At 38.6% G+C, this 8,571-nt stretch overlaps 1 pseudogene; it reads right to left on the reverse strand.

Annotated features, from left to right (window-relative positions):
• Window positions 1-8,571, reverse strand: part of LOC107647235 — a 30,342-nt pseudogene that overhangs the window by 6,875 nt on the left and 14,896 nt on the right.

Below are 8,571 nucleotides of genomic sequence, written 5' to 3' on the forward strand. Positions count from 1 at the left end.
TGTTTTCAAGCTGTTGTTCAAGTAAAGAGCTTTTCCAAGTTATACAAGAACTCAATTAGAACATGGGTCATACTTCCGTTCCACCCAAATTCATAAAATGAAGAACGAAAACAATTATTTAAATATAAATCAAAACATGAATTAAAATAGGAAAATAATAATATCAATCCATACAATAGACAGAGCTCCTAACCTTAACATTGGAGGTTTAGTTGCTCATGGTTAAAAGAGAAAATAAGGATTCAGGTAAAAATGTACAGAGTTCCAATCTGATGGCATCAGATCCCTTTTTATATCTAATCCTAATAAATTTAAAATCTAATATTTAAAATTAAACTTAAAATAATATCTTTTCCTAATTTAAGATTTGAATTTAAATTCGAATTAATTAACAAGTCTTCAATGGATGGATGGGAACCACTTGATTTGTCCATTCTGCAGCTTCTAATCTGTATTTTCTGGGCTGAAAACTGGGTTAAAACAGTCCAAAAATCGCCCCCAGCATTTTTCTGCGTTTTTTGCATGTGGCGCATGTAACGCGTCCGCGTCGTCCACGCGTTCGCGTCATTTGTGCAGATTCCAGTCCACGCGTTTGCGTCAGGCACGCGATCGCGTCATTGCGATTTCCTCTATTTCGCGCGGTCGCGTGAGCCATGCGTCCGGTATTCGCTGGTCATCTCCTTGGCTTCTTCCCTTTCTCTGCAGAAACTTCATCAAATCCATCCGAATGCTACCTAAAATAAATAAAATTGCACAAAACTCAAAATAGCATCCATAGTGGCTAAAATATAATTAATTCTTAATTAAATTCAACAATTTAGGTACAAATTCACTAGGAAAATATAGGAAAGATGCTCACGCATCACCCCGTTTAGATTAGAAAGGAGCAGAGGAGTATCACTTCGGGATGCTCCTCACATTAGTCATCGGGGTTTTGGACGAACGATACGCCAAGCTTTATGGCTGTGGCGGAGTGGTCGGAGCAGGAGTGGGCAAGGACGGTGTGGCCCTGGCGGACTAATGTGGCGGCAAGGCCGAAGTTGCCGAAGTCGACAATTGCAATCTTGAGGCGCTTGGAGATAGTGAACTCCTTGCCGAGCTTGGACTTGTAGTCGAAGAGTTGAGCGGCGTCGATAGTGCACACGCATAGTGGTCTGTAGGTGGAGGAAGAGCAATAGGGATTCGAGTTGGACGGTAGTGAGAATGTGGACGGGAGGAGAGAGTGACAGTTGAGGATACGGTGGACAGTGTAATCTGGGGAGTGATTGAAAGAGGTTGAAGGGTTGAGGGTTGCAATGGAGAGCATGGTTGTTTCAGTGGCGGTTCTGAGTGGTTAGTCGTGGCCGAATTTCAGAAAATTGATCTAGACGAAGTCGTTTGGTTTGTGTTTAGGCTTAGGAGGTTGCGACAGAGTTCAAGGAGCTGGCGCCGGCAGGACAGTGGCTGCGTGATGAGGCAGGAGGTTGCGACGAAGTTCAGGACAGTGGCTTTGAAGTTCGAACAGTGGCTACGCGATGGAGGGCAAGGAAGTTCGTATTAATTGGCGTTGACTCCGGCATCAACCCTTCAAGAATCCTTCCACCGGTATGCGTAATGAACTACGAACCGGCAGCGTAATAGTCTTGATCCTCGCAACTCATTTCCACCATCCTGCAACCTTCTTTTGCAAACGCATTGAGGAACTTTGCACAGTAAGAAACACAGTGCTCCTCGTCGATGATACGAACCTTCTCAAAGACGAATGGGAGGTCGGTCCATCCTTCAAATGCCGACTCAAGTCCAAACATCGAGTGAGTGTAGAGGACATCGAAATCGAAAAGGAGGAGCTCAAGGAGGATCTGTTCTTCAGATTTCTTTGGCAACATAGACCTCTCTGGCAAAGCAAAGACCTGTTCTTCATTTTTAAATAGCTGCGTTTGGTAGATACTATGCAATCGACTAAAAGGCTGCTTCTTCAATGATTAAAAGCCAAATCTAATCTTTCTAGTTGCTCTTTGGCATTTAAATTATACAAGAATAAATCATGTTACAGATCAAAACTATCCCCCTCGATATTTTCCGCTAAACTCAACAAAGTTTCATAACCCTTTGTGTTGATTGGTGTTGTCTCTAACCCTAGTTTTTCTAAAAATCTTCCTGTTGTGTGTGTAACAAACTGGGATCCAGCTACATGCCAATCATGTTTTGCACAAGACATTTCAACCATCTGTAGTCCTTCACTAGCAAAAATGTCAAGAAACCCATAACATCGCAATATTCTTGATTCTTCGTTCCTAATTCTAACTTTTTCATAAACAAGAGGAAGTTTTTTGCAGCCATTCTTTCCACTCTGCAGCCCAAACATGGGATGTGTGCAGAGAACATCAAAATCAGGAAGCAAGTGTTGAAGGAAGAGGTTTCTAGGGAACTCTTTGACGGATAATACATCAGCAAACAATGTACTTCTCTTCAACCTTTGGAAAGGTAATGATTTAAGAACTTTAACTGTCGAAAGGATGGAAGTGCAGAGTAAGATCACTTTTGGATATATGCTGCTCAAAAATATCATCTGTGTCACTAAAATACAAAACCCCAACTCCCAGCCACATTAGAGTAGTCTGATCTAGAATACGCCAAGACCCCATGAGCTTGACTAACTATAGTTTTCGCAAGGAACTGACCAAAGTTTCCAAAACCAACTATTGCAATCTTGAGCTTTGTGTTATCATCAGACGGACTAGAATTGTTTGAAGTGAAACCACTTAGCAGAGCAACATCATTGGATCTGCATTATTAGTATCATTGCTCATTAATCATTATTATGTACTAACCTTTTTTCCATCACAAGAACAAAATCTTCCGAATTCAAAATGATTAAGTTGCATGCTCTCAATATCAACAAACACAAACACTCTCTAAAACATTAATCACAAATATTCACACAATGTAGCAAAAAGTCCTGAGACTTTTTTTCAAGTATCAAATATCAAATACCTAGAATGCAACAATGTATATCCATTATGAGCTCACCAAAGCAGTGCATGGTTGTTACTTCTATCTAGCTGCTGCAACCTTTTACCGTTCTCCATCAACTGATTCCTGACCACGTGATGCATCCGTGCAATGAGCTGTTTCTTGAGATCCCCAAACGCCAAATCAAACTTCTCCAGCACCTCCAAAGAATTCTTATTAAACATGAACAAACCATAATACAAATCAAAGCTATCCTCAACAGTGTTCTCTACTAATCCCAACAAACTTTGGTACCCTTTCATATTAATCGGCATCGACTCCAGCATCAACCCTTCAAGAATCCTTCCAACAGTATAAGTAATGAACTGTAAACCGGCGGCGTAACGGTTGTGATCCTCACCACTCATATCCACCATCCTACAATATTCTCTGGCAAACCCATTGAGGAACTTCTAACCGCGAGAAACACGGTGCTCCTCGTCAAGGATGCGAACCTTCTCGAAGACGAATGAGAGGCCGGTCCATTCGTTAGGTGCAGACTCAGGTCCGAACATCGGGTGATCAAATGTAGTGCCATCATTCAGAATAACTTGCCAAGGAAGATGCCGGATCCAGGGAGCTTTCAAATTCCATGCACCATTGAAAGCACAATCTTTGAGAAAGCGTTATGTGATCTGGGAGCAAGCATCAATTTAATGCCCTTGTCTGTGATGAAGAAGCTGCAAATCCAAGAGACACAACCCACAAGGATAGCATTACAGATGGCAGACAAATCTATAAAGCCTGCATATGGATTAATGGAGAATGTATTGGTCAAAGTGGGTAAGTTCTTCCTCCCAGTAGATTTTGTGATTCTTGACCGGGAGAGGATGAGAATGCCTCTATAATCCTAAGAAGACCATTCCTAGCCACTGGGAGAGCTCTAATTGATGTGGAAGAAGGTGAATTAGTACTTAGAGTGCACAATGAGCAACTGGTCTTTCATGTCTTCAAAGATATACATTCAGCAGGTGAAGAAGAGAGGTGCATACAGACTGAACTTATTGATCCAAACCTTCAAAAATCCACCTGGTGATGCACCACAAAATCTGCAGCTCAAACCTCCCTTGGTGACAATCAACAAACTTATCCCTGACATCAAACCTAAGTTTGGTGTTGGGAATGCATCATCCACCAAGGAGGAGATTTCCAAAAAGAAGAAAGTACCCAGGGGATGGAGAAACAAAAAGATCCCCACTGAAGATTTCTCCCCAGGAATGAAAGTGGTGTTGACTAGCAATCCAGTGTAGATTTATACAGTAAATAGAATCCTCTCTCTGGAGCATATTGAGCTACTTTATGGAGACACAGGAAAAAAGTTCAAAGTAAGGGGTGAAGAGCTGAGCCCCTATGATCCTCCTCCTTAGAGGAGCTGACCGTCAAGCTAGTGACGGTAAAGAAGTGCTTGTCGGGAGGCAACCCGATGATTTCGTATCTTTAGTTATTTTTCCGTTACGTTGATTATATTACTTGTTTGATTTTTATTGAGTTTCTACTATTTTTCGTTGTTTTACTTGTGTTTTGATCATGCAGAAATTTTAAAATAAGAACCGGACACTTAGAAAAATTTCTGAACACTCTAGAGGAGGTTGATTCTGCCAGTTCCACGCTGAACTTAGGATTTTCCAAGTTCAGCGTGGCATGTGCGTGTAATTTGGAAGGAAGTCTCTGCCAGTTCTACGCTGAACTTGGGATTTTTCAAGTTCAGCGTAGTTAGAAGCGTGCAAAGAGGGAGTTTTTACTGCAAAGTCCACGCTGAACTTGGAAAGACGTCATTAATGTGAATCAGGGCCAGACTCCACGCTGAACTTGGAATTTCCTAAGTTCAGCGTGGATGCATGCGTACCAAGTGAGAGTTGCCACTGCCATTCCCACGTTGAACTTGGCCTTTTTCAAATTCAGCGTGGGAATATCCAAAAAAAAAAAAAAAGAGAGCGTTGGCGCTGAACGTGGTATCCACCAAGCTCAGCGTGAAGCATGCATTCCACACACAAAGCAGGTGACGCTGAACTTACCTTTCTTCTGGTTCAGCGCCAATCCACATATCTCAACCAAATCTCCAATTCAATTACCACATCCTTCCCAAATATCATTCAGAGATTCCCCTCCTTTTCACACCTAACAACTACCCATGCCCCACCAACCCCTGAACCCCCTATCTACGTATATATACATTATCCCCCTTCCCCCCTTTTATTTATATATATATATAAATAAATCAATAAATAAATAATTCTCTATATCTAAATAAAATTAAAAAAATCACAAACTATAAAATAAAATAAAAATATCTATATATGTTTTAATTATTTTAATCTTTCTTGTCCTTTTATTATTCTATTTTCTTATACTAATATTTGTTTTTACTCCTCCGTCTGTCTTTTTATGTCCCTCTCTGTTTTCAGTTCTTCTTTGCTTGAGGACAAGCAAACTTTTAAGTTTGGTGTTGTCGCTTCGCTTGTGGATTTTTTGTTTATTTTAATGACATCAAAAGGAGGCGAATCATTTCCACGGAGGAGTACAGCCATAAGAATGAGATGGCCACTAGGATAACTGAGGTGGTTAAGTTCCTTTCATTCTATATTTCCTCCTGTTCGTATTATGTTATATTCCTGTATTCTGCTATTTTTGTTACTGCATGATCAATTGTTATTTCAATTCCTAGGTTTTAGTTTAATTTACTGTCTATTTTATTATTTGATTTCTTTTTATGCTGAAAAAGAGTGTCTCATGTATTGCTCACTGAGCTTGAAAATCAAAAGAAAAGAAAGAAATGATATAATGCATGAAAAGAGTGAATTTATATTTAAGATTAACCTTATTTACTTAAATGTGGTGGTACTATTTGCCTGAATGAATGACATAAATAGTGCATATTTGAATTTGAATCAAGGGATGTTAATGTATGAGGAAGAGGGATTTAGAGAATTATTATGACTTCTCTGAAATAAACAAAAAATTTAATCCTTGAAGCAAAAGAGACAGCAAAATAAGCATAAAAGCAAGGTGCAAGGCTCTGAGTATCAATGACTAGGGGGTCTGAAATAATCAAAAGCTCAAAGAGTTATTTTCCTAGTCATATGCTTGTGATATTCTTGTTTCAAGTAACCTTTGAGAAAGAGTATTTAGAGTGGCAACCAATTGCATTCAACAGAATATGCCAAAGGCTTTGAGCAACACTGTCTGGGAGTAACTGAAAGAAAAATAAAAATTTAAAAATAGTTCCCCAGTCAAGTGCTTGTGGTGTTTCTGTGTCAAGTAAAGCTTGAGACAAAACATTTAAAGTCACGGCTAGGCTCAAGGTGCAAAGCACCAAAGAAAAGAGAATTAAAGTAAATTTTGTTGTGTTCAATGATTAAACTGGAGTATAAAGATCAAAGAATTCATAATATGATCCGGATTCTAATTCCGAATGACACTGACATTCCTCTGATTCAAAGGAGAGTGAGATGCCAAAACTGTTCAGAGTTACAATGAATAAATCCCATTTTAAGAATAGACTTGAGCATGACTAAACTCTCACTTCTCATGAAAATTCAGGTCTTAATCATGCACGTATTTTGGTTGCTTGAGGACAAGCAACAATTCAAGTTTGGTGTTGTGATGCGTGAGCATCTTATCTATCTTTTCCTTGTGAATTTGCACTTGAATTGCTAAGTTAAATTAAAATTTAAATATCTTTTAGCTACTATGGATGCTACTTTGAGTTGCGCACAATTCTATTTATTTCAGGTAGCATCCAGAGGGATTTGACGGAGTTTTGTAGCAGAAAAGGGAGAAAGCGAATGATGCTGTCAATCCTGACCTCCTTGCACTCAAACTGGAATAACTTGAGCTACAGAGGTCTAATTGACGTGATTCTAGTGACATTAGAAAGTTAACTTTCAGAACTTTCCAACGATATATAATAGTTCACATTTCTTCTCCAGCAACCTCTGCATCCTCCATGTTGAACTTGGTTCCTGCCAAGTTCAGCATGGATTGGAGAACTTCCAAGGAAGAACTTGCTGCCTTCTCAACGCTGAACTTGGGAGGATTCAAAGGAACACGCTGAAGCACTTGCTGCCTTTTCCACATTGAACTTGGAAAAAGCCAAGTTCAGCGTGGAGCTTAATGAATCCAATGGTCCCCACACTCTTCAAGCCCTGCACGGATCAATCAAATTAATTTTGATTCAACTTTTATTTTATTTACAATTAGGAAAAGATATTATTTTAGTTTTAGAAAATATATTTTACATTAATTAGAATTAGATGTAAAAGGAAAAAGAATCAGTTCTTCGGCCTCTCTTCTCTTCTACCTCATTCTGCAATTTACAATTTACCAGAATCCTAGTTTTTCTCTCTGAACCATGAGCAACTAAACCCCCCACTGATAAGGTTAGGAGCTCTGTCTATTGGATGGATTGATACTATTATTTTTTCTATTTTAATTCATGTACTGATTTATAATTCATGAATTATTTTTGTTCTTTATTTTATGAATTTGGGTGGAACGGAAGTATGACCCTTGTTCTAATTGAGTTCTTGTATAACTTGGAAAAGCTCTTTACTTGAACAACAGTTTGAAAATATATTCTCCTAAATTTCTAATTATCTGGACTTAACGGGATACGTGACATATAATCCTTTTATATTTTTGTAATTAGAGTTTCTGTGGCATATAAACTAGAATTGAACTTCACCCTCTAATTGGAATTAAGTGACCAAGGAATTGGCGGTTGATGAAAGTTAGAGTAGATTAAGAAGGTATAAGGAATTAGGGCATAGTCATATATAGTTTGCCATGAATTGAATCTTGCATGATTAAATTAGTTAGTAAAAAAAGTCAATCCGAAAAATAGATATCTCTGAAGCCTTAACTGTTTCTCCATATATCATTCCCAACTTGTTTACTGTTTGCTTTCTGATTTCCTGAATTTACTGTTTAATGCAATTGAACTCTCAAACACCACTTTCTGTTTGTCTAACTAAGCCAATCAATTAACCATTGTTGCTTGATCCATCAATCTTCGTGGGATCGACCCTCATTCACTTGAGGTACTACTTGGTACGACCCGGTGCACTTGCCAGTTAGTTTGTGGTTATAAATTTCGCACCAAGTGACGAGGGTGAAGACTGAAGAATTCTTTGGCTACTGCGCGTTAGGGACTTAGGGTTCGTGGGTTCCCATCTGAGCCTATATCATAATAATCTAAATATTTTAATTAAAGACAAGAAAAAAATTTTACTTGGGAGCAATAGATGATAATAATTTTTCAAATAATAATAAAAATTTAATTTTTATATAGTTGTATAAATAAATATGTTCCAAGAATTTGGTTACATGGTGTGATCCTTTTATGAGAGCCATGGTGTACGAAATTGTGATCTCTGGTAATGGCTCCAAAAACTTGGTGCTCTAATCTCAATTCATAATTTGTCACAACTTCAATACAACTAACCAGCAAGTGCACTGGGTCGTCTAAGTAATAAACCTTACGTGAGTAAGGGTCAATCCCACGGAGATTGTTGGTATGAAGCAAGCTATGGTCACCTTGTAAATCTCAGTCAGGCGGATAATAATTGATTATGGAGTTTT

This window comes from Arachis ipaensis, chromosome B06 (genome assembly GCF_000816755.2).
Source record: "Arachis ipaensis cultivar K30076 chromosome B06, Araip1.1, whole genome shotgun sequence".
Lineage (NCBI taxonomy): Eukaryota > Viridiplantae > Streptophyta > Magnoliopsida > Fabales > Fabaceae > Arachis > Arachis ipaensis.